Genomic DNA, 24,341 nt, shown 5'->3' on the forward strand with positions numbered 1-24,341 from the left:
TTCAGAGCAACCTAAGCATTCAAAATATGCTAGAATTGTAATGTAATTTTTAATATAATTCCATATATTAGAAACATAATTTTTAGGGGCCTTTCCTTGGGGGTCTTTTAGTTTACAATTGTGTTTTCAGAGCAACCTAAGCTTTCAAAATATGCTAGAATTGTAATGTAATTTTTAATGTAATTCCATATATTAGAAACATAATTTTTTTAACACACAAAAATACAACTGATTTGTAGTCACATGTCTCCGGAATGTTCCAATATCAAATCTATATAGTTTTATGGAGATTTCTGACTTGTATAGGTAAAAACTCTCAGCAGTACATTACCACTTTTCCAAAGCACTGATCCAGAAATCTGCAATCTTTAAATCTCAAGGCCAAAAATTAGGTTTACACCAGGAAACTATACATTTTTCTAAATCACATTCTACAAAGCCAAATTGGTTAAATGTGTCTTTCTACTCCAAATTAACAAACTGCAAAGATTTTCCAAATTAGAGATTTAGTAGAATTATTTTTTTTAAGTTTTGAAAAATTACGAAACTTCCAGTTTAAATTTTTTTATAAAACATTCTAACTTTGAAAAGTGTAAAGTGGGCCAGACTCTGTTAAATTCCTCTTTCCAACTAATTTTTACCAGTTAAACTTATCAAATATTCCCCTTTACAAATTGCTTTCTTTGTCTTTCCAGGGAAGCAATGCAAGAGGTAAGGATCTGACTAGCAGATAGCCTTCCCCTGCGCATTCATTGTACTTCTGAAGTTAGTTGTGGTAGGAGAAGTTGGCAGTTGCACTTAGAGGTTGCACCCCCTAGCAGCAGTAACAGGCTGCCTGAAATAATTTTTTTTTAACTTGCCAGTGTTAGTTCCTCTGGGTGCCAAATGACCTATACTGGAAATAAATGGCAGCTTGTCCATAAAATACACTTTCTTGCATTTTATTCTTGGCTGCATAATGTGCTAGGTGTTTATGAATAAATTATGATATTATAAATGTATATAAGTTTGCTTCTAACTGTTACAGGACTAAAACTCCCTGCAACTCTCAAAGGGGTCCATTTACTAAAGTGCTTTAAAAATATTCTCACAATATATAGACAGAATTTTCGCCAAATATGTTATCGCCAGTTTACTAACCTGCTGTAAATATAAATTTGCGAATTTTCTTGCGCAAGAATAATTGTTCGCCAGTTATCGCATTCGCTGAAAATAACGTTACGTACACATTAACACCTGGTTTACTAAACCGCGAAATGTGCTAAAGACAAAATTAACGCCAGAATTTTCGCAAACTTTTACCACCACCTATGTAGTGGCGTAAAAGTATTTTTTTCGCCAGAAAATTCTCAAGGGGCAGGAAATATCCCATAATACTGTTTTTTTTTACCCATCATTCTTTGCTGACAGGAGAGAGATCTGTAGCTATTGCTGACAGGATGTTTTGGCTTCTGCTTCTATCTGGTGCAACAGCAGCAGTTTCAGCTCAGAGGCGTATTATTGGCAGTGGGCATCACAGTCCAAGGATTCGTCAGCCTCTATGCTTTTTTGGTTTCATTGTGATTGGCTACATTAAACTGTGCATTTCTATGAAGCAGAGAGATTGACTGGTATCATTTCTTGTTCCAGAAGGGTCAGCAGCATCAAGGGCAAATAAGGTCTTGAGCTGTATTAAAAGGGGCATAGAGTCAAGGGAGGAGGGGGTTATTCTTCCACTGAATAGAGCACTTGTAAGGCCCCATCTAGAATATGCCGTACAGTTTTGGTCTCCATCACTCAAACAGGACATTATTGTATTAGAGAGGGTACAGAGAAGGGCAACTAAGCTGGTAAAAGGTATTGAAAATCTTAGCTATGAGGAAAGGCTGGCCGAATTGGGGATGCGCTTAAGGGGTGATATGATAACTATGTATAAATATATATAAGGGGATCCTATAATAATCTCTCTAATGCTTTATTTACCAGTAGGTCTTTCCAGCTGACACGAGGTCACCCATTCAGATTAGAAGAAAAGAGGTTCCGCCTAAATATTCGGAAGGGGTTTTTTACAGTGAGAGCTGTGAAGATGTGGAATTCTCTCCCTGAATCAGTTGTACTGACTGATACATTAGATAGCTTTAAGAAGGGGTTGGATGGCTTTTTAGCAAGTGAGGGAATACAGGGTTATGGGAAATAGCTCATAGTACAAGTTGATCCAGGGACTAGTCCGATTGCCATTTTGGTGTCAGAAAGGAATTTTTCCCCCTCTGAGGCAAATTGGAGAGGATTCAGATGGGGTATTTTGCTTTACTCTGGATAAACTGGCAGATAGGTAGTTAATAAAAATAAAAAAAAAAGGTTTAACTCGATGGAGTTGTGTCTTTTTTCAACCTTACTTACTATGTTACTATGTTTATATGATGCATACATGTTTGATTGGTGTCACGCTGGTAATGTTGCTGGATGGTATAATCATCAGTCAATAAAGTTTTAGAGTTTTGAAGATGCATTTCTGGCCATAAATGTCACAGTAAAAATTGCCATAATAACCGCCATAAAACAAGACTATTTTATAGCATAAATATTCGCAAAAACGTAATTTTTCACCAGAAAATTCCCAACTCGCAAAAATTACCGCTAACGTAAGCTGATTCATTAACATAGTTACCGCAATGACATATGGCAATGACTTCTGAGCGCATCGCTGTTTAGTAAGCTTAGTCGCTGCAAATATTCTCAGCAATAACATGCGGAAACATGCGGAAACTTAAAGTCAGATTTACCGCACTTTAGTAAACGGACCCCAAAGTCTGTAGCTCCTCATCCATTAACTTATCATAATTCAGAGCTGGATGGAGTTGCCATATAGTTTTTTTAGACAGTACACAGCATAAGGATATAGCTTATTGTGTGCCCAAAACATTCCTTCTTTGTATATTTGTATTTATACATATATGAAAAAGACAGAACAAACAAAAGCAGATCTAAAAAAACCTTTACTTGAGAGGCATTCAGTTTGTCTTGCCAATTTACCTTTGCTAGATATCCCTTCCCAAATTGAACCCCCAAAATTCTAACTACATCTGGAGTCCAAATCTATGGCACCTTATAGCAGCCCCTCTGGCATTTGCCAGAACCCACAGATTGCCAGTCCAGACCTGCATTTTACAAATTCTTCCGAAATCTGTTTCTAAGCAAAACAGCCCATAGATACTCATGATTAACTTATTGAAAGCTTTTGCTTGGTCCAAAGATAGAAAATATTTTCCCCACTGCCAAACCGTACACCTTTCCAGTGCCTCCCATAAAGAAAGAAGAACCACACGAAAAATGTTTCTACCTTCCTCTGAACAGAATTAAGAGTAAGAGAGAAGAGACCCAGCCACCTCACCCAACCTCCGTGAAAGCATCCTTGCCAGAATCTTTTTATTACAATTGAGAAGGGCAATCAGTCTCCATTTTTCAATATGCCTCAAATCCTTCGCCTTCAATTTCAAAACTAAAGAGGAGAGGAGTGAGAAATGTTTTTCCAGTGGGCAAGCATTAAAGTCTTGGGTTAACACTGGAGCCAGATCTTCCTTAGAGGTGATATAAAACTCTGCTCTTAAACCATCTGGTCCGACATATTTCTTTTTCTGCTGTTTACCAATTGCCTGCCTCACTTTCTCCTTTCTGATATTAACAGTAAACAGTCCAAAATTAACATTATGAAATCTTTTCCCTATTCAAAACCTTTTCTTTGAAATGGTCAGCATAGTAGGACCTCACAACCTGCAAAATGTCATCCCTTGACAATTTTAAATCACCCTGGGGATCATAAAGGCCTTCAACCAGCTTTCTCTTAATTGTCTCCTTACAGTTCTAACACATGTCCCTTTCCAGAACCAGGAACCTAAGCCTGTTGTACTGACACTGCCTTAACTTGAGTACTTGAGCCAGATAACTTTTTCCTTCTTCTGAAACACAGCTCTCAAGTTTCCTTCTCAAGGACCAGTTCTCTTTTTCCTTTGGCCTTCTTTTTGTAAAACAGGCAGAAGCGAAAAAGATCTGACAATAATCCTTAGCCGAATGCCACCACTGTTCAACAGAATTTTTTTAAAAAAAATCTATTTTTGAAACCTGCAATTCAAGAAAAACCCTTAAAATATACCTTGACCTATTCCAGTAACCCTTTCCCCAGCCTCCATAGACCCGTGCCAACCCCTGTACCATCTGCACTACCATAATGAAAAGATAAACCTACTGTAAGTGGTCAGAAAATTCCACCACATAGTAGCTAGCTAGCTCTCCCATTACGGGTTGCTAGATCCACTAAATCAGCATCCTCAATCAATTTTTTTGAAAAATAAACTTTCACACTTTTCTACTTTATTTTCTATGTCCTATCTTTTTCCCCCAACACCTGATTAAAGTCTCCTGCAAATATAATAGGCATGGATGTGAAAAGAAAAGGTTTTATATCAGACAATAAGCATCTCCTTTCTGAAATATTATGGGGCACATAAACCATACCTCCCAGCTGTCTCGTTTTTTGCGGGACAATCCCAATTTTGGCAGCTCACCCTACAGTCCCAGGTTTCTTTAAGAAATGTCCTGAGCTTCTCTTCGATCTGCTGCACTGATGCCAGAAAAAGATACAACATTTTTTTAAAACTTAATTTAAATAAGACAGCCCAGAACAATGAGCAGCTACATCTTGAAACATTTGTAACAATTTAAGATAAACAAAGATGCAATTGTAAAATTTGGAGAAATCATCCCTGAACAGAGGCCGGGGTCTTTGAAACCACCATCAGGCAGCAGTTTCTTGGGACTTCTCCACCTCTGTACTATTTTCTTTTTCCTACTTCAATTTCCTAAATGCTAGTTTTGGTATTTTTCTCCTTTTTAAATATTTAATGAATTCATGTTCTCAACACCTAATAGCTTAAGCTTTTTTAATAAATAATTTTGATTATTTTTTTCACTGGCAATCTGAGATTGCAATTAGCATTAGCACTCGCACTTTATTTTTAAGCAAATTATTTTTGAAATATGTACAACCTAAGGTTTAAGAGCATTTGATCCTACATAGGCAATTAATTAATACACATTTCTCTACCTCAACACGCTATTAATTAAGCACAAGCACTTTGATCAGTTAATTTATTTATTTGACTTATTCCTTATTAACTAATAATTAATTATATTTGAGAAGTTATTTAAACTTTTGATAACTGCACTAAGCACTTTGTCAGTGGGTAAAATATTGAGAATCGGTGAGGTGGTGGAGAGAGGGGGGTTTTTACTATTTTTCTTTAATAAATTAAGTCACTATAATAATGGCTGGTATTGCATGTTCATTCGCAAAAACAAAGCACATAATTCAAGGTGCAATTGCTCCTAAAGCATTATCAATGTGAGAGGTGTAATTTCAAGTTCGAAAAATATTTTCCAGTGCTGATTACTAATTAACATCCAGACAAATAGCAACAGATGTTTTCAGGGTCGGATCAGAGCATTGAGGGCCCATTGGGGCTGCGACACCAAGGGCCCCCTGGCAGCCGCAAGGGGCACCTTCTAACTCTGGACCTGAACCCCGCTCTCAAGTGCGCATGCCATCTCACACACCACACTTTTGGGGGAAGCCAACTTTTGGACCGGGTTTGGACCAGCAGGGGTCCAGCTTTTTCCTGGATTCCACTGGCCCAGTCTTACCCTGGATGTTTTGGATATGGTAGCTTGTGCATTTATTAAAGCCCAGGATCTATTTGAGGCTCAGTGGCATAACTAAATGTTTCTGGGCCTCACAGCAAATTTAATTTAGGGCCCCAAAATATTGATAAGTTCTACCAATATATACTAAAGGTACTCATTAATTAGGGACTCACTAGGCCCCCTACACTCCTGGACCCCCCCAATGCAACCACATGGTCTGCTTCCTCTGTAGTTATGCCTCTGTTGAGGCTTTTAATGCTATTCTTAAAAACATAATGAAGATTGGAACATGTGTGCAACATATGCAGCAGATAATGCTGCCAATATGCAAGGGAATCACATCACTGTACTATCAAGCATAAGGGCAAGTCAAATGTCTGAGAAAAAATATATGCTGTGGACCCCTCCGTTTCATGCTGTTATATGTAGACATATCGAAATTCAGCATGCGATTAAACGTTTTAATAGACGCATTCATGCTGGTTGGATCATAGGTACTTGCCAGTTTAAATTTGTCCCGAGCTGCATTGGACCCAGACAAAAAAGAGAATGTTAAAAATAAGAAACAAGACATCTCTCAGCAACCAGTGGCAAAGCATTGGGCTGAGGCTAAGCACAGTCCGACGTCATTCAGGTGTGTGCCGATAGAGCAGGTCCCCAAAAGAGTGAGAGGGGGTGATTACATGGATACATGAGTTGAACTGTGTAACACCCAAGGCACTAAATGGGCAACAAGTGTTTAGCTGTTTTTTAACCTGAAGTAGATTATTTTCCCTACCAGACGTATATTATGTATGTTTTTTAATTGATGGCAACATGTTACAAATGTAAATGTTTAGTGATATAAAAATTGAAACATAAGTAACAGACACATGACAAAGATTTTTTATTTGCAGATGATGTTACAATGTATTTGCTGATTCTGGAAATGTAGTGAGCGATATTGGAACTTTTAAAGTGATTTTACATGGATTTTACACATGGACATTTCACTCTTGGGACTGAGGTGACACCTAGTGGAGGATTTATATACTTTTAATGGCTGATATGTCTTTCACCTGTTTTTAACATGTTTTACACTAATTGAATAATTGAATAATTTTATTGGTAATGACGTCATCTTTGGCGCTTTTTTGGAGGGTTTGTGGGTATTTAAATGTTTGATGTAACGTACAGCACTTTATCCTTGATAAAGGCCCCAAAGTGGGCCGAAACGTTGGAGACACTGTGATATTACAACAAATTATTGAGTTTTGGAAACGAAGTGCTGGTCCACAATTATTTATATACTATTTTGACAAAGCACCCAGAAAATGGCATATTGTGAAGGAGTGCGGGTATCATCTGCATTATCATTATATATATATATATATATATATATATATATATATATATATATATATATATATATTGAATAAAGTACCCCCTTTTGTAAAATATAAGGATATTATAAGTTACAGAGGAGTTTCATGACCATATAAAAGCACGAGGCCGAAGGCCAGTTTATAACTGATGACATCAGAACTCACCGTTTATAAGGATACAATTTACAGGAAATGCATGGCTTTTGTGTTTTATATATAGAAACAGATAGGGCGCCCTCCCCCAGACAAACTCAAATAGATACATTGGTGAGACAGAAGATTTTACATTTTTTTTTCTTTTAGATTTTCTTTTAATTCTCAAATGAATTGTTCAGTGTAAAAATAAAAACTGGGTAAAAAGGCTGTGCAAAATAAAAAAAATGTTTCTAATATAGTTAGGCAAAAATGTAATGTATAAAGGCTGGAGTGGCTGGATGTGAAACATAATAGCCAGAACACAACTTCCTGCTTTTCAGCCCTCTTGGTTTCCACTGACTGGTTACCCTGGTGACCAAGCAGTAACCAATCAGTGACTTGAGGGGGAGGCACATGGGTCATAACTGTTGCTTTTGAATCTGAGCTGAATGCTGAGGATCAATTGCAAACTCACTGAACAGATATGTCCCATGTGGCCCCCCTTCAAGTCGCTGACTATCTCAGAAGTAGTGTTCTGTCTACTATGTTACACATCCAGTCACTCCAGCCTTTATACATTACATTTTTGTCTAACTAACTATATTAGAAACATTTTTTATTTTGCACATACTATCTATTTACCCAGTTTTTACACTGAACTGTTGCTTTAAGGCAAACAGGTTTGGGAAAGCTTAGCCTCTCCAAGTCTTAATGAAAATCCACCTATGCTTGCTTCCAAAATGAATATGTTCTCCCAGTCAAAGGGGCATATATTATTAAAAGGCTCCTGTTATGTTATCCCCAACCAAAGGTGCAGGCTAATAGAGCCTGCATTCCGGCTGGGGATAACATTTAAAAAAAATGCCCCCCACCAGTGCTACACTACCCGCACCAGGAGGGAGCTGCCGGTGTGAGCAGCCATGTTGTGTCACTCGCATGCATATAACGCACATGTGACGTCATGCGCATAATGAGCAATTTGGGGCACATTTTCATTATGCACATGCGAGTGACACAACATGGCTGCTCCCGCTGGGGGGGGGCATTTAAAAAAAAAAAAAACTGCTGTTACCCACAACCGGAATGCAGGCTTTATTAGTGCGCACCTTTAGTTGGGGGACATCATTTTTAGCCAACAGGTGCCCTTTAAACCTTGATTTTTTCTGGTTGAGTTTTTAAAGGGGAATAACAACATTTTTGGGGAAAAAACTTGAATCTTTCAATATTTATTATCCTCTGAAGCTGCTAAAAATTATTTAAAAAATACTCCCACTGAAACCTGTGAAATCATGTAAAAATCAATGGCAGATGGTTCCTTTAACAATTGGAAAATGTTTTTTTCCTTCAGGATTTTCGGTTTTTGGCTGTTTACTGCTGGTTTTCATTCGATAATCTGATACATTAAACTTGTCGAGGCGGCAATTCGAAAAAGGCCAATTTTTCTCAAGGTGATTCATTGGTAAATTAAGGGGATTCGGGTTTGGGAGTTTGGTCTAATTTTTTTTTTAAATTATAGTGAGAAGTCAATTTTTAGTAAATACCCCCCTCCCCAAGTGTCACCAGTGGCAGCCTTTCCCCCCCTGCTGAAAATTGCTTAAAACTCAAATGTTTCCAAACCACTTTGAGGTACAAATGTAGAATTGTATTGCAGGACCTGCCTATCAGTTTTGCATCTAACTAGAGGGGTGTGTGCAGGCCCGGACTGACAATCTGTCATTTCGGGCAAATGCCCAAGGGGCCGCCAATATTTTGTTGAAGTGGGCCGCTTCTCACCTGGAACACTGCACTGATTGCCTTCGAAGTTTTTTCAGCTTCAGTGCATCCGGCGGGCTCTAGGACCGCTCCTCCGTCATATCTCCCATCCTGGCTCTGCCCCTCCCTCTCCTCTGTTGTCGGTTGCTACTGCTGCTGCTACCTGCTGTGTGAGTGTCCCAGCACAATCAGCATTGGGGTGAGAGGCAGTCCTGTCCTAAAGGGGGGAGGCAGCCCAGTCCTGTACTGAAGGGGGGTGGGGGGCATTCCTGTCCTGTCCTGAAGGGGGGGGGCAGCCCAGTCCTTTCCTGAAGGGGGGTGGGGGGCAGTCCGGTCCTGTCCTGTCCTGAAGGGGGGAGGCAGCCCAGCCCTGTCCTGAAGAGGGGCAGCCCAGTCCTGTCCTGAAGGGCGGTGGGGGGGGGGCAGTCCTGTCCTTAAGGTGGGGGAGGGCAGCCCAGTCCTGTCCTGAAGGGGGGGCAGTCCTTTCCTGAAGGGGTTAGGTAGCCCAGTCCTGTCCTGAAGGGGGGGGCAGTCCAATGCCCGGGACCACCTCCGCATTGCAGAGTCACCAGGTGCCTTCTTTACGCCACTTCTCAGTGCCCAGGCTTCTCGGTGCCCTGCTAGCGGCTCACCTGTGAAAAGTGGGGCTTCACTCCACATTATATATATAATGTACCCCGCTATGTGCTGCCTGGCCCCCACTCCCACTGGGGACTTGTGCCCTGTTGCCTCCTGCCTACCCCGTCAAAAAAAAAAAAAAAAACAACAAAAGAAAAACTAAAAGGTTGAACTTGATGGACGTGTGTCTTTTTTCAACCTTACTTACTATGTTACTATGTTACTATACACTATGTTACATTGTTCCTCGTGGCCCCTGGCACTCTACGCACATGCCGCTTGGAGGTAGGGTAACAGGTGCTGCTTAGCTCAGGCTTTTACCGACTGCACATCGAGGCCCCGTTTACGAGATCATACGTTTACATGTGGGCTGCTTTGATTTTTTTGCCCGGGCTGCTTTTTACCCCCAGTCCGGCCCTCGGTGTGTGTGTATCAGGTGAAACCGGTCTAGGTCCTCTATATCTACTGCATATCTTTATCTCTTTCTCTCTCCATATGCCATAAGCTTTTCCTCTCTGTTTTTTCTTTATATTTCTTTGCTTTACACTTCCTTTTTTTTTTTACAATTTATTTACTACAGTGGTTAATACACAATTCCATATACATGAACGCTGATGCTTCACAAATATGATCAGACTAGACAAGATGAGGTATTTGTGTACCTGTTTATTGGATTTGTACAGCACCTTACATGACAAATGTATGTTTTGTTAAACTTATTTTTTTAAAAAGTTTTTAAATCTGAAGCTCTCAATATAATCTGAGGTTGGGTCCTTTTCTAGCAAGTGAACCAAGTGTGCAGCTGGTAATTTGGGGCATAAAGCCACAACTAACAAACAATCTATCAGACATATTAATGATGGCAAATAAGGGACGGCTTCTCACAGTATCAGGAGTATATGCTATTATCAAACCAAATATAGATTATAATCTACATACAATGGGAACAATGAGATGGATAAACATCGTACCAAATATCACAAAAACTCATATTACGACAGCATATACTTCCAGGATGTGGCTCTAAGACTCCTCCACAGAGTGTATGTGTCACCTAAAATAGCATACAAGATAGGCCTAATACATACATCTAACTGAACAAAGTGCAATCACCCATAGGCCACATTGGAACATGTCTATGGTCATGCAAAAAACTGAATTTAGTCTTAGCACAAATCACAAATTTATGCTGAATTATGGTAACTCGGACAAACCCACAAAAATTACTAGGACTATATCCTGCGCCTTTTGACAGGACCAACAAGGGTAACAACTAGCGTACATAATGACATTAACAACAGTTAAGACCATCCTAGAATTTTGGCCCGATTCACAACCACCCCCAATAAAACTATGGGAACGTAAGTTACTATACACGATGCAGCTGCAATGGGTCCTAGCATTACAAGACAAGGAATCTAAAGGCTCACTTTTCTTTGAACAAGTATCTAAGCACACTTGAGGGACAGAAACAGCATAAATTATTAGCCCCCTTCAGATATACTAAGTGGTGGGCAGAAGCCTCCCTTAGGGGAGAAACCACATGAAAGTCCTCGAACATAAGAAATAAGAAAAAAATTTGCCTTCTCCAACGCTCATATATGATATAATGTACCTCACCTTCAGAAGACTATGAAAGACACGGAAAAGACAACCCCCCCTCACCTCTTCCCTCCCTCTCTTACTTACTACTTTCTTCTCTCTGTCTATAATATGTTTTCCTTTTCTTTTGAGTGTTAAGCACCGTGCAACTTAGATTTAAAAAAGATTTATGACTGTGTTATGTAATAGATGCTATTCATTGAATGTAAACAACAACATGAATAACTTCATGATGTCACAATGAACATACACTGCACGGCTTTCACTATGTTACTGAATTTATTTAATACTTATTTACTTATGAAACTACAATAAAACAGTTTATCAAAAAAAAAAATGCTCTGGACCTGAGGTTTTCCAAAAACGGTCTTTTCGTAATTTGGATCTTCTTACCTTAAAGGGATCCTGTCATCGGAAAACATGTTTTTTTCAAAACGCATCAGTTAATAGTGCTACTCCAGCAGAATTCTGCACTGAAATCCATTTCTCAAAAGAGCAAACAGATTTTTTTATATTCAAGTTTGAAATTTGACATGGGGCTAGACATATTGTCAATTTCCCAGCTGCCCCTAGTCATGTGACTTGTGTCTGCACTTTAGGAAAGAAATGCTTTCTGGCAGGCTGCTGTTTTTCCTTCTCAATGTAACTGAATGTGTCTAAGTGAGATATGGGTTTTTACTATTGAGTGTTGTTCTTAGATCTACCAGGCAACTGTTATCTGGTTACCTTCTTATTGTTCTTTGTTTGGCTGCTGGGAGGGGGAAAGGGAGGGGGGTGATATTACTCCAACTTGCAGTACAGCAGTAAAGATTGATTGAAGTTTATCAGCGCACAAGTCACATGACTTCGGGCAGCTGGGAAATTGACAAAATGTCTAGCCCCATGTCAGATTTCAAAATTGAATATAAATAAATCTGTTTGCTCTTTTGAGAAATGGATTGCAGTGCAGAATTCTGCTGGAACAGCACTATGGACTGATTCATTTTGAAAAAAATTTTTCTTCCCATTACAGTATCCCTTTAATTCACTTAAAGGAGAACTAAACCCTAAAAATGAATATGTCAAAAATTCCACATTTTATATACTTAACTTATTGCACTAGCCTAAAGTTGCATCTTATTAATAGCAGCAATAATCCAGGACTTCAAACTTTTCACAGGGGGTCACCATCTTGGAAAGTGTCTGTGACTCTCACATGCTCAGTGGGATCTGAGCAGCTGTTGATAAAACTGAGCATAGGGGTTGTCACAAATTATCAAGCAGAAAATGAGGTTGGCTTATAATATAAGATGATGTTACAGGGTTGATTATTAAATTCTGATGCTAGTTGCAGTGGTTTCTGTGCTGCCATGTAGTAATTATCTCTATAAATTACTGATTAGCCTCTTATTTTTGACATTTATATTGTATGTGTACTGTATACTGTGAGTTGGTCCCTAAGCTCAGTAAATGACAGCAGCAAAGAGCATGTGCAGTGAATCAACAGAAAAGAAGATGGGGAGCTACCGGGGCATATTTGAAGGCGCATATCTTCCCTGCTAAAGGGCTATGGTTGCCATAGGTTGGTACAGAAGCCCAAAATATAATGTACAACATTTCTAGCCTACTTCTTTAGTTAAGCTTTAGTTCTCCTTTAATAACATTTGCACATTAAATAAACACAACAAGCTTGTTTTGCTTCCAATAAGGATTAAAGGGTGGTTCACCTTTAACTGAAAATACTTAGGTTTGTGCTACTGCCACATGACAACAAATATCTATGGTACCACTCAACAAATAAGTATTAAATGAAAATACAAAAATATGATAGTAATAATAAAGGAGAATACACTCACAGTTCACCTCAGTCCCAAGGTGCAAATACCAAAAACACTGTATCCAAAAGGATGTGAGGATCTCCAAAAATAAAGAAACAAATGTAAAAAGTACATGCCTGTTGGGGCACTTACTCATAGGCCTATGAGTAAGTGCCCCAACAGGCACGAAACGCGTTAGGTCTTCATGTCCTAATAAATTTTTCTACTTTTTACATTTGTTTCTTTATTTTTGGAAATCCTTACATACTTTTGGATACAGTGTTTTTGGTTAACTTTATGTATATTGTGAAATGTTCAATTCTAAGCAACCTTTTAATTGGTCTTCATTATTTATTTTTTTTAAAGTTTTTAAATTATTTGCAGACAGTTTTCTCCTGTCTCTTTCTAGCTTTCAAATGGGGGTCACTGACCCCATCTTAAAACATATGTCCTGTAAGGCTACACATTTACTGTTATTGATACTTTACATTACTTTCTATTCAGTCCTTCTTCTATTCATATTCCTGTCTCTTATTCAAATCAATGTATGGTTGCTAGGGTAATTTGGACCCTAGCAACTAAATTGCTACCACTGAAAACTGGAGAGCTGCTGAATAAGAAGCTTAATAACTCAAAAACTTCATATTACAAACTACAAAAAAATTAAACCCAATTGCTAATTGTCTCAGATGTAGTAATTAACACTCTATATCATAGTAAAAGTTAATTCAAAGGTGAAGAACCCCTTTAATTATATCTTAGTTTGGATCAAGAAAAGGTACTATTTTATTATTATAGAGAAAAAGGGAATATTTTTTCAAAATTTGGATTATTTCATTATAATGGAGTCTTTGGGAGAGGGCCTTTTCCATAATCACGAGCTTTCTGGATAACAGATGCCATACCTCTAATACATTAATGGTTTTTGGTTTTTAATAGTTTTTATTGATTTATAACTATTAAGAAGGTTGTGCAAAGTCCTCAGTGAATAATACAACAGTGTAAATATACACAAACATCATTAAACATATACAACCAGGTGAATTCTAGTTTTGTCCTTTAATACTGAAAACAGTGTTTAAGATAATCTGGTTTAAAACCAGATGATAAAGCAGGTGATCTGAGATAATAATTTATTACCCAGATCACCCAAATGACTTAAAAGGTTTTTGGGTAAATTGACATTGATTTAGATCTAAAACCTTTATAATGATGTAAAAACATCTCATCCATGTATTATGCACATTTCTAAAACTGTACAAGAATTTACAAAATCCACAGTGGCCATTGAAAATCAAACCTGCCTGATCAAGATCTGGATGATTTCTGGCCAGAAATTGGTTGGGGGCCCATCAAAGTGCCCCATACACTTGCAGAAAAGCTGCCAAATCAGTATAAAGGACCCTGTGTATGGCCTCCTAAATACTGTCCTGATTCCATTCACCACTTTCTAAAGGAACTATAACCTTTACTAGTAGGAACAGTATTATACAGAAAATATATGGCCTCTACAGCAGCACAGTCCAACTGGTGGCCCATAACCCCCCCCCCCTTGTGTGGCCCTCCACACTTGTGGCTGCTTTGATTGCTTACCTTTGTGAAAGCTTGAAATTGTATCAGAACTGAGATTTACTGGCCCATAGGCAGCAGAGATGTTTTTGGCTGGGGGCCAGAAAAGAAGTAAATGCCTCTGACCACCTCCCATTTGGGTCACACCCTTTAGACGCCACCCATTTTACCGTGGCTTTCTTTAACTTTTCAGGAAAACCAAACCATCTGATAACCCTGGACAACATGATATTAATATTATAAATGCAGTACTTTAATCTTTAATTGTGTATTTTCTGTATGCCCACAGAACTCACAGCAGGATGGCACAGTGGCAATTCCATGTATAAATACTCCCAGAACCCATAGCAGGATGGCAGAATGGCAATTTTATGTATAAATACCTCCAGAACCATAGCTGAAGGGCAGAGTGGCAATTTCATGTATAAATACCCCCAGAACTCACAGTAGGATAGCAGAGTGGCAATTCCATGTATAAATACTCCCAGAATGCAGCAGGATGGTACAGTGGTGATTTCATTTATAAACACCCCCAGAACTCATAGCAGGATGGCACAGAGGTAATTTAATATATAAATACCCTCATAACTCACAGCAGGATGGCAGAATGGCAATTTCATGTATTAATACCCACATAACTCACAGTAGGATGGCACAGTGGTGATTTTATGTATAAATACCCACAGAACCCATAGCTGTGACAGATTCATTCAAGGCAAGGAAAAAGTTAATGGATTCACTGTGAGAGAAACACTAGGCAAATCTATGCAAGATATGAGTTGATAAGTGAATTGTTTTGGTGGAAGTGTCAGGGATAGTAGTAACAGTTGGGGTCAAGTTCCCATACAAAAAATACTTTCCCTCCCCTCACCAACAAAACCCAGTGTGTATTTATAGTGTAGTTTGAAACCATGAATCAGACTATCCAAAAAACTCTATAAGTCCAAATTGATTAAAGCCAGTACAATCAGATCAGCGCAACTCCCAGTGATTCTATAGCACCTTGACGACTTTTACTTAGCAAAGTCTGGCATTCGAGGTTTTCGTATTTTTTTACAATAAGGGGGTTATTTATCAAAATTCGAATTTATCCCATTATTCTCTGAAATATACTCTGACCAAATCTGCACGGGTTCTTTACCCATATTTATCAATACATTTTCCCATAAAATTCCTGTTCGGGAAAAAAAACGTGTGATTTTTTTCGGATGTTTGCCCAAAACCCATTGCATATCAGGATATCTTCGGGAAGTCTCCCATCAGGGTCGGACTGCATATGGGGGGCCCACCGGGTTACTATACTCCGCGCCACTCCGCGCGCATCCTCGAACGCCTGGGCACATGCCGACGAGTATTCACGAACATCGGTTTACACATCACCGCGTGTGTGCAAACACCAGCGTGCATGCGTGAATGCCGACACACATGCGCCACCGGCGCCACTATTAATTATAGGATCTATTATTTGGGGGCCCGGAGATCCTGAAGGGAGCTGGGCCGGCAGGGGCCCATGAGGACCAGGGCCCACCGGGTTTTTTCCCGGCTTCCCGACGGCCCAGTTTAACGAACTCTCCCATTGACTTGTATACAACCTTGGCAGGTCAGAGATGCTGGATTTTCAGATTCAGACTTTTTTCCATCCTCAAGGCATAATAAATCCCAAAAGATTCACGGATTTTTTTTACTAAAAATTTGTATTTATAGTAAAAAAAAAAAAATAAAAAAATAAATAAAAAAAAAAACTTTTAAAAGGGATACTGTCATGGGAAAAAATTTTTTTTCAAAATGAATCAGTTAATAGTGCTGCTCCAGCACAATTCTGCACTGAAATCCATTTCTCAAAAGAGCAAACAGAATTTTTTATATTCAATTTTGAAATCTGACATGGGGCTAGACATATTGTCAATTTCCCAGCTGCCCCATGTCATGTGACTTGTGCTCTGATAAACTTCAATCACTCTTTACTGCTGTACTGCAAGTTGGAGTGATATCACCCCCTCCCTTCCCCCCCCCCAGCAGCCAAACAAAAGAACAATGGGAAGGTAACCAGATAGCAGCTCCCTAACACAAGATAACAGCTGCCTGGTATATCTAAGAACAACACTCAATAGTAAAAACCCATGTCCCACTGGGACACATTCAGTTACATTGAGAAGGAAAAACAGCAGCCTGCCAGAAAGCATTTCTCTCCTGAAGTGCAGGCACAAGTCACATGACATGGGGCAGCTGGGAAATTGACAAAATGTCTAGCCCCATGTCAGATTTCAAAATTGAATATAAAAAAATCTGTTTGCTCTTTTGAAAAATGGATTTCAGTGCAGAATTCTGCTGGAGCAGCACTATTAACTGATTCATTTTGAAAAAAATTTTTTTTCCCATGACAGTATCCCTTTAATTTTTTGGCATTTGGACTTTAATAAATAACCCCTTTAATATATTTAGAATTTTTTGAGCTTCTTAGAGATAGGAAAACTAAACTTTTTCAAGATTTGTGGGAAAAAAATTGCAATTCGATTGTTCACAAATGGGCTCCTTAGAATATAATCATAAACCCTACAACTTTTGTCAATTGGTCAAGTGTTATAATGAAGGAATTATCTTTTTAATGTCATTGAGTAATAATAGAGCAGAGACAAGGCCTATTTTGCTTTGCATTGGGCCCTAGGTACCTGCACCAAGTCAGCTACGCATTGATTACCCACAAAGTGGTCAGATTTTGGGTAAAAATTCACTGATTCCCAGGCCGTGCGGGCAGACCATTGGTAACCCGACTGGGTACCCTGCAAAGATGCGGGTTTAAGCCCTCCAACCCTCCCCTATGGTTCCAGCATTTCTTTTACATGTTCGTACAGATTCTGCTCCAGAGTGACATCATTTCCAGTCCAAAGTGTCATCATTTCCGGGTTTGCATGTCCCTGGGTCAGAAGATAAGTCGGCCTATTGCGGGTAGGGTTGGGTTGCGAATCAGTGGGGAAAAATGGCTGGTTGCGGGTCACTATTATGGGTCAGGTACTTGTCTAATAAAATGGATCCCAGCAGGTCTCTACCCTTAGGTACAAACAAGCTGGAGTAAGTGGTTTGGGGGAACTGGTGTATATAAAAGTAGTTACATCTAACTACTATCTAACTTGATTGGATACTAAAAGATCAGATCTTCATATAAAATAACTCAGCATTGTCCTAAGGAGACCAAAATTAAAAATTAGAATTTTTTTTTTAAGAAAACATACATAGCTTATTTCCAGTGGCTGAGAACAGAAGGTCAAAGTGTCAATAACACCAAAAATAAAAGTAATTTTAATGTATTTACATTAGGAGACTTAAATATCAAAACTCAAGTTTTTGAATATTTGTAACTCAAACTTGAATGTGTGCTTATTTATGAAAAAACTGGAATCTTAAAAACTTATGACATGTGAAAAATGTAAATACAGCAAAATTGTATTCTATTCATCTTTTCCATTAGTCTACCAACTCAAACATTTTTAAAGGAGACATTTGTGTAAAAAATAAGAATGTACTAGTGCATTATACTCATCAGCAGCTAGCAGGAACTTATAGGGAACTGAAGTCTGTCTTTGCTTGTGTGACTGCAGGGCTGTGATTGGCTGTGCTTCTGGCACTGACCATTAGGACACACCCACCCCTCATTTGAAACACAGACAGGAACCAGAGAACATCTATAGGGAGCTCCAATAAAGGGCTATTTTTTAAAGATAATATTAATTTTCAGCACCATGTAAAAGCAACATCATATATTACTTATAATTGCCTACAAAATCAGGGTTTTTCCATTTATCCTATATGTCTCCTTGAACCAATATTGCATACCCCCAACTGTCCTGCTTTTTGCGGGACAGTCCCACTTTCAGGTGCCGGTCCCGGTGTCCCAGAATGTGGACTTAATGTTGCTTAATGTTGCGTTGCCTACCCCTGCCCCAGTGTATATTTGTCTTTTGCACCAGACATGAAATAAGATAGCATTATGGCCACTATTACCAAGGGTTTCAATTACTTGCACATTTGCAAACATGTTCTGGGTCATTAGAGATCACTAGATCCAGAATAGAATTTTTTCTGGTTGGCTCCTCAACAAGTTGTGCCATAAAATTGTCATGCAACAAATTTATAAACTTGTTCCCATTAACTGTCCTCGCAGGACTGTTGCTCCAACCCAACCCAAGAAGACCTTACATTGTCTGACACTTTCCATCTCTCTCTCCTGACTCACTAACAAACACTAATTTCATATCTTGGATATTTATGGGTAATACATGAAAGAAGCCACATATCACTTGCTTTTTCTTTTCTGACATCAGCAATTGATTTATTTTGTGCAAAGGCCCAGCAATTTAATGAGTACATGCCAAGTAAGCATGCAGGTGATGCTGAGAATTGTAGTTAAACAATAACTGTCTTTTAGGCATCAACTTGCATAAAACAACAATTTGCCTTATGTAAATCTTATAATTAAATGTTGTAAGAACAATAATGTGTTACTGTAGTTACTCTTTCATATGTATGCAACTTATCCATAGCACAAAATACAGCCTTTTCCAAAGAATACATGGCCTGGATTCAGACAGGGTCATAATGCATTATCCACTAGATATTATTATTTTTAATTATTTTACTTTGTTTCCAAAGTAGGAACCAGTAATCCTCACTCAAACGACAGAACAACCAGGTCAGGGGAAAAAATCATTAGTAATAAAGTTAGGATATATAACTCAATAACTGCACTACTTATTATTGTGTGAGACACAAACTTAGTGTCAGACACTTTTATGTTAATAATCATGTCTGAGAAGGAACACAGTGTTTGTGCAAATATTTCCCTTGTTTTGTCTATACACCATCTGGCACAGTTCAGTCTCTCCCTGTGTCTAATGGGCTAGGCACAAATCCCTACCTGTAGGAGAGTGAATACTACAGATTGAATTGCAGGGCCTGATTATCTGCAGAGGTCAGAGGCTACTGTTTGGGGAGGTCATGCTCCATGGCAATGAGAGGTGATCACTCCACTCCAGTGGTAACCCTGCTCTGAGGGGATGATGGGAGAGTCTTGTGCTGCATTATAAAGTTTGGTGAAGATGCTGTCCTGGTGTTTGCTTGGGTGAAGAATTATGTTTGTGGTATTGCTAAGAAGACTTTGGACAAGTTGGCTTTTGTGGTGAACATCATCCTGGGATGAACGAAACTCATGGTCGTTGCTCTCCACGGAAATCTTTAGTAAAAGGCGAAAGATTTATTCAATTTGAAGAGAAACCAGAGTATACCGTCAATGCTGCCAGGTGAAAGGCGACCTGCGAAGCAGGTGGCGTGCACTCGCTGAGAGGCAAAAGGTGGCCTATCTGGATGTTCCCAAAACAAAGTTCCTTTGACAGGATCATGCCGACAACTGAACAAGCTCCCTCCGAGACCGAGTTAAAAGGAGCGGAAAGGAGAGGAGTCCAAGAGAACAGCTACGGGCGCGCACCGAGCCGCTCTTAATGCAGCATGGGTATGCAAATGAGCTAAGCATCTAGAGGCTAGACTTGCACGGGCCGGCTGCGAGAGCCCTTTTGCCTGCCCCTCCTGCTGCTGCTGCTGCTTGCAGCCGGCAAGCAGACACGCAGCCAAGCACAGCCTTTCCGGCTCTGTCAGTGCCCTGGCTGCTGGATAAGCCAAGCTTTTTGCCCGAACTAGTCAGCCCGCTCTCGCTGCCATTTTGTCATCTGTCTTTGCAACTGTTATGAGTAGCCTGGTGTGAACCAGCTTCAAAAAATTGAACGAAACTCATGGTCGTTCCTCTCCACGGAAATCTTTAGTAAAAGGCGAAAGATTTATTCGATTTGAAGAGAAACCAGAGTATGCTGTCAATGCTGCCAGGTGAAAGGCGACCTGCGAAGCAGGTGGGTGTCACTCGCTGAGAGGCAAAAGGTGGCCTATCTGGATGTCCCAAAAACAAAGTTCCTTTGACAGGATCATGCCGACAACTGAACAAGCTCCCTCCGAGACCGAGTTTAAAAGGAGCGGAAAGGAGAGGAGTCCAAGAAACAGCTACCGGCGCGCACCGAGCCGTCTTAATGCAGCATGGGATGCAATGAGCTAAGCATCTAGAGGCGAGACTTGCACGGGCCGGCTGCGAGAGCCCTTGCCTGCCCCTCCTCCTGCTGCTGCTTGCAGCCGAAGCAACACGCACAAGCACAGCTTTCGGCTTGTCATGCCCTGGCGCGATAAGCCAAGCTTTTTCCCGAACTAGTCAGCCCGCTCTCGCTGCCATTTTGCATCTGTCTTGCAACGTTATGATAGCTGTGTGAACCAGCTTCAAAAAATTGACGAAACTCATGGTCGTTCCTCTCCACGGAAATCTTTAGTAAAAGGCGAAAGATTTATTCATTGAAGAGAACCAGAGTAGCCGTCAATGCTGCCAGTGAAAGGCGACCTGCGAAGCAGGTGGGTGCACTCGCTGAGAGAAAAGTGCCTATCTGGACAGGATCATGCCGACAACTGAACAAGCTCCCTCCGAGACCGAGTTAAAAGGAGCGGAAAGGAGAGAGTCAAGAAACAGCTACCGGCGCGCACCGAGCCGCTCTAATGCAGCATGGTAGCAAATGAGCAAGCATCTAGAGCGAACTGCACGGGCCGCTGCGAGAGCCCTTTTGCCTGCCCCTCCTGCTGCTGCTGCCTTGCAGCCGGCAGCAGCCCACCAAGCACAGCCTTTCCGGCTCTGTAGTCCCTGGCGTGGATAAGCCAAGTTTTTGCCGACTAGTCAGCCCCTCTCGCTGCCATTTTCATCTGTCTTTGCAACTTTATGAGTAGCTGTGTGAACAGGCTTCAAAATTGAACGAAACTCATGTCGTTCCTCTCCACGGAACTTTAGTAAAAGGCGAAAGATTTATTCGATTTGAAGAGAAACCAGAGTATCCGTCAATGCTGCCAGGTGAAAGCGACTGCGAAGCAGGTGGCGTGCACTCGCTGAGAGCAAAGGTGGCCTATCTGATGTCCCAAAACAAAGTTCTTGACAGGATCATGCGACAACTGAACAAGCTCCCTCCGAGACGAGTTTAAAAGAGCGAAAGGAGAAGTCCAAGAGAACAGCTACGGCGCGCACCGAGCCGCTCTTAATGCAGCATGGTATGCAAATGAGCTAAGCATCTAGAGGCGAGACTTGCACGGGCGCTGCAGAGCCCTTTGCCTGCCCCTCTGCGCTGCTGCTGCTTGCAGCGGCAAGCAGCCGCGCAGCACAGCCTTTCGCTCTTCAGTGCTGCTGCGATAAGCCAACTTTTTGCGAACTAGTCAGCCCGCTTCGCTGCCATTTTGTATCTGTCTTTGCAATTTTGAGTAGCCTGGTGAACAGTAAAATGAACGACTCATGCGTTCTCTCACGAATCTTAGTAAAAGGCGAAGATTATTCATTGAGAACCAGAGATCGTAATGCTGCAGGGAAAGGCGACTCGAAGCAGTGGGTGCACTCGCTGAGAGCAAAGTGGCCTATCTGATGTCCAAAAAAAGTTCCTTTACAGACATGCGCAACTGACAGCTCCTCCGAGACGATTAAAGGACGGAAAGAAGAGTCAAACAGCTACGGCGCCACGAGCCGCTCTTAATGCAGCATGGGTATGCAATGAGCTAGCACTAAGGCGAGACTTGCACGGCCGGCTCGAGGCCTTGCCTGCCCTCCGTGCTGCTTGCAGCCGGCCTTTGCAACTGTTATGAGTAGCCTGGTGTGAACCAGGCTTCAAAAAATTGAACGAAACTCATGGTCGTTCCTCTCCACGGAAATCTTTAGTAAAAGGCGAAAGATTTATTCGATTTGAAGAGAAACCAGAGTATGCCGTCAATGCTGCCAGGTGAAAGGCGACCTGCGAAGCAGGTGGGTGTGCACTCGCTGAGAGGCAAAAGGTGGCCTATCTGGATGTCCCAAAAAAAGTTCCTTTGACAGGATCATGCCGACAACTGAACAAGCTCCCTCCGAGACCGAGTTTAAAAGGAGCGGAAAGGAGAGGAGTCCAAGAGAACAGCTACCGGCGCGCACCGAGCCGCTCTTAATGCAGCATGGGTATGCAAATGAGCTAAGCATCTAGAGGCGAGACTTGCACGGGCCGGCTGCGAGAGCCCTTTTGCCTGCCCTCCTGCTGCTGCTGCTGCTTGCAGCCGGCAAGCAGCCAAGCACAGCCTTTCCGGCTCTGTCAGTGCCCTGGCTGCTGGATAAGCCAAGCTTTCTGCCGGAACTAGTCAGCCCGCTCTCGCTGCCATTTTGTCATCTGTCTTTGCAACTGTTATGAGTAGCCTGGTGTGAACCAGGCTTCAAAAAATTGAACGAAACTCATGGTCGTTCCTCTCCACGGAAAATCTTTAGTAAAAGGCGAAAGATTTATTCGATTTGAAGAGAAACCAGAGTATGCCGTCAATGCTGCCAGGTGAAAGGCGACCTGCGAAGCAGGTGGGCGTGCACTCGCTGAGAGGCAAAAGGTGGCCTATCAGGTCTGGGATGTCCCAAAACAAAGTTCCTTTGACAGGATCATGCCGACAACTGAACAAGCTCCCTCCGAGACCGAGTTTAAAAGGAGCGGAAAGGAGAGGAGTCCAAGAGAACAGCTACGGGCGCGCACCGAGCCGCTCTTAATGCAGCATGGGTATGCAAATGAGCTAAGCATCTAGAGGCGAGACTTGCACGGGCCGGCTGCGAGAGCCCTTTTGCCTGCCCCTCCTGCTGCTGCTGCTGCTTGCAGCCGGCAAGCAGCTTTTGTACTCCATTACTCCATTTTGGGTCTTGCAACAATAATTTATTTTTTGAAATATAGAGCATGTAAGAAGCTTGACTATTTGTCTGTAATAGTCACTTTTATCTTATATTAATGTCCAGCATTTAAAAGTACAGCAATTTATTTTCGAGATAAGTGCTATTCCTGCTAAATCAGCTCTAATAGTTCTTGTCTTCTGTAATTCACCATTGAAATCAGGTGTTAAACATTTTAAAACAATTACACAATTACTCAATTATTCAATTGTGGGGTATGTGTAATATATTCTATTGTTATTACATTTATCCAGCAACTTTCCTATTTGAGTCAAGGGTTGGTATGTCTATTTAATTACCACATCTGGCTAAGTCCCATTAATTGTTTATTTACTGATGTTCTGTTTGATAACCAGACTATGAGATTCTTCTATCTGTAAAGTTGTCTTAATTAATCAGGTGCCGGCCCTCATCCATGTGACCCCCTTGCTGTATATCAGGACATTCACTTTAGGGGAAGCATGGCAGGGGTGAGCATGGCAGGAGTAACAACTAAGTCAACAAAACAAGTCCAGCAAGTTAAAGTACAGAAATTTTAAGTACAGCAAATAGAGTTAGACAGAGTTGGACAGCAGTTGAACAGAAGATACATTGGAAACACCGGCAAACATTGGACATCTCGTTGACACATCACTGCTCATCATTACTTCTTTAAACAAGATAAGTCTGGCTAAAGCATTTAACTATGATTCAAATGATTGCCTTCTTTGTCTCTCTCCTTCTTTCTCCTCCATATATCCTCTGTACTCTAATATCCATCAAACTATACTGAAATTCTAATCTTCTCTTCACTGCTCCCATCACCCACTCTCAAACTAAGCACCCTGTCTTGCATTGTTAACTTGTGTATCCCCTTACAACCCATCAAACAATACAATGCTTGCACTGGTAAACCTCGGTCACACCTTGTGTCACTTTCTTTATTACCGTTACTTGCGTTTAGGAACATCGCCCCAGATCCTTGTCCCACTCACTCGTTTCCACCCTCAGCTATTCCCGCTTTTTAACACATTTAACAATGTCTTTTCCAGTCTCTAAGACCTT

General features: G+C 40.7%; 3 non-coding genes and 3 pseudogenes across 3 annotated transcripts; all 6 read right to left on the minus strand.

The window, feature by feature from the left end:
* Positions 1-19,702: 19,702 nt before the first annotated feature.
* Positions 19,703-19,789, minus strand: LOC121393479 (annotated as a pseudogene).
* Positions 19,790-20,253: 464 nt separating this feature from the next.
* Positions 20,254-20,366, minus strand: LOC121393476. Its single transcript, XR_005961092.1, has one exon. It is a non-coding gene; the product is annotated as a U5 spliceosomal RNA (small nuclear RNA).
* A 438-nt stretch (positions 20,367-20,804) lies between these two features.
* On the minus strand, positions 20,805-20,912 carry LOC121393478 (annotated as a pseudogene).
* A 401-nt stretch (positions 20,913-21,313) lies between these two features.
* On the minus strand, positions 21,314-21,421 carry LOC121393480 (annotated as a pseudogene).
* A 794-nt stretch (positions 21,422-22,215) lies between these two features.
* Positions 22,216-22,330, minus strand: LOC121393474. The gene has a single exon (XR_005961090.1). It is a non-coding gene; the product is annotated as a U5 spliceosomal RNA (small nuclear RNA).
* A 454-nt stretch (positions 22,331-22,784) lies between these two features.
* On the minus strand, positions 22,785-22,900 carry LOC121393475. The gene has a single exon (XR_005961091.1). It is a non-coding gene; the product is annotated as a U5 spliceosomal RNA (small nuclear RNA).
* Between the last annotated feature and the right edge of the window lie 1,441 nt (positions 22,901-24,341).

This window comes from Xenopus laevis, chromosome 4S (genome assembly GCF_017654675.1).
Source record: "Xenopus laevis strain J_2021 chromosome 4S, Xenopus_laevis_v10.1, whole genome shotgun sequence".
In the NCBI taxonomy this organism is placed as follows: Eukaryota; Metazoa; Chordata; class Amphibia; order Anura; family Pipidae; genus Xenopus; species Xenopus laevis.